The 2,119-nt window shown below is 29.5% G+C and overlaps 1 non-coding gene across 1 annotated transcript; it reads left to right on the top strand.

Annotated features, from left to right (window-relative positions):
- The first annotated feature begins 236 nt into the window (after positions 1-236).
- Positions 237-450, top strand: LOC127645901 (small nucleolar RNA U3). The gene has a single exon (XR_007970868.1). It is a non-coding gene; the product is annotated as a small nucleolar RNA U3 (small nucleolar RNA).
- Positions 451-2,119: the final 1,669 nt, after the last annotated feature.

Here is a 2,119-nt window from a genome sequence, read left to right as displayed (position 1 = left end):
ACTTGAATATATTATATATTAAATGTAATGTTTTATTTCAACGGAGAAATTGTGTTTCGCTATTAAAATACATATTTGTCATAGGTCTTTAGAGCTTAAGAAATTATGTAAATACCGTTTTCTGTTTGTTTTCCTCATCGCTGCTTAGTGTGTATCAAGAGAAAGCAACAACCGATCACCGTCTGTGAGACTGAGAGTATCAGAATAAAGTAGCACTGGATTTGTGTTTAGAAGTTAAGACTATACTTTCAGGGATCATTTCTATAGCATTTAACTTGGTAATGTGTTTCGAAAGTGTTTTGTCTTCCAAACCACGATGAAGACTTGTGATACTTTTTCCTGAGCGTGAATCGGATGTAGAGTAATGATTTAATCATATACTCTGCGTTATTGATGAACGTTTATCATCGCTTTTAGTGATGTTAAGGGAAGGAGTATGAACAGAGTGGTTATGATAAGTCAGTGAAAGTTATAGAAGAAAATAGTAACTTCAAATATAAAAGTGGTTATACCATAAATAACGAAGTTACATTAAAATATTGTGGAAAGCAATCTTACGGCATCAAATATTAGCATGTTTCTGAATCACTTAAATACTAATCTCTAATAACGTGTATATTAATTAGGATAGAGAGTAGAGGATGCTTATTATAAGATTTAAAATAGTAGGTCAGTTGTACTTTATAAAATAATGATCGATAAAGTGTTTACAGATAGTATTTATAATGATTTTACTGTTTGCTTGTTTGGAACTGAAGTGATTATTGAAGAATGATCATCTGAATCTGTTATAAAATTTATGAAGTTATGTCTCTTGTGTGAATTGTATATGTAATAATACTGTTTAAATGAAGTGTTGTGTTTATTTACTGTATATTATTAGTCTTGTTTTCATTAAGCGCACTGTTCAGTGTTTTTATAATGTCTCCTGATTTCCCTCATCAATAATGTTCAAATCTATCTTTACTATTTTGATGAATCTATTATAGTATCATGTTCTTAACCCTTGTGCATCAATTTAATAAAGTTACTCAGAAATCATTAGAGGACAAAAATGTCCTTGTCAAAATACTTCCATAATAATATTATTTATAAATATTATTTTCCACTTTCAATTAGTTTGTTTTTTAACCAACATCAGTACTGATCATATTTACCAAATATTCGTTCATTTTCAGGATTTTAACCAGTTGGTTTATATAATGCCACTGTTGTGTTTTATGAAAAACAAAAAATTAATTATCTTTCATATACTAATTGCTTATATATATATATATATATATATATATATATATATATATATATATATATATATATATTTATTATGATTATTTCACAATCTGGGATATGTCAATGATTAGCAACAACATTGATTTTGATGCATTATTATTTTTTGTGCAGTGTCAGATTTATAAAAATAACCTCACAATAAGAGGACAAAAATATGAAACTTACTTAGATTTCTTAACCAACATCAGTCCTTATCATATCTACCAAATATTAATAAATTTTCAGGATTTTAACACTTTAAATGCCAGTTTGTTTACATAATGCCATTGTTGTTTTTTACACACACACACACACACACACACACACACACACACACACACACACACACACACACACACACACACACACACTTCTCAATACACACATAAAAAACACACTCTGACATCCATACCAACACACCCACACAATTTTAGCTGCATCATTTATTAAATTGGCCTGCAGTGCTCTATAATACAACAAACAGAAAATAGGAAAAAAAGCATGTATTTGCTCCATAGGCTAAACATGAGAAACATTGCTCCATCTGGTGGAAAATATTATTATATCAAGGCTCCAGAATGAAAGCATAATATCATAGAAGTCTTGATTTTATGCTTTAATGGCACTGGGATGAAATATTGCAGTTTTAATGGGTTTCAATGGGGACATTTTTGTCCTGAATGTCCTGATTGTAACTATTTTGTGTACACAGTGTATTATAGATGGATTATAGGAGGTTGAAATTCCAAAATTTACCCCAAAAAATACACACCTTTGGCAAAATGTATGATGTTGGCATTAACACAGCCAAAATTTCCCAAAGGACGCACAAGGATTAATCAATTTTAGA

The sequence above is a fragment of the Xyrauchen texanus genome, chromosome 6 (assembly GCF_025860055.1).
Source record: "Xyrauchen texanus isolate HMW12.3.18 chromosome 6, RBS_HiC_50CHRs, whole genome shotgun sequence".
In the NCBI taxonomy this organism is placed as follows: domain Eukaryota; kingdom Metazoa; phylum Chordata; class Actinopteri; order Cypriniformes; family Catostomidae; genus Xyrauchen; species Xyrauchen texanus.
Note: the sequence above shows the minus strand (reverse complement) of the source record. Positions and strands in the feature narration are given on the sequence as shown.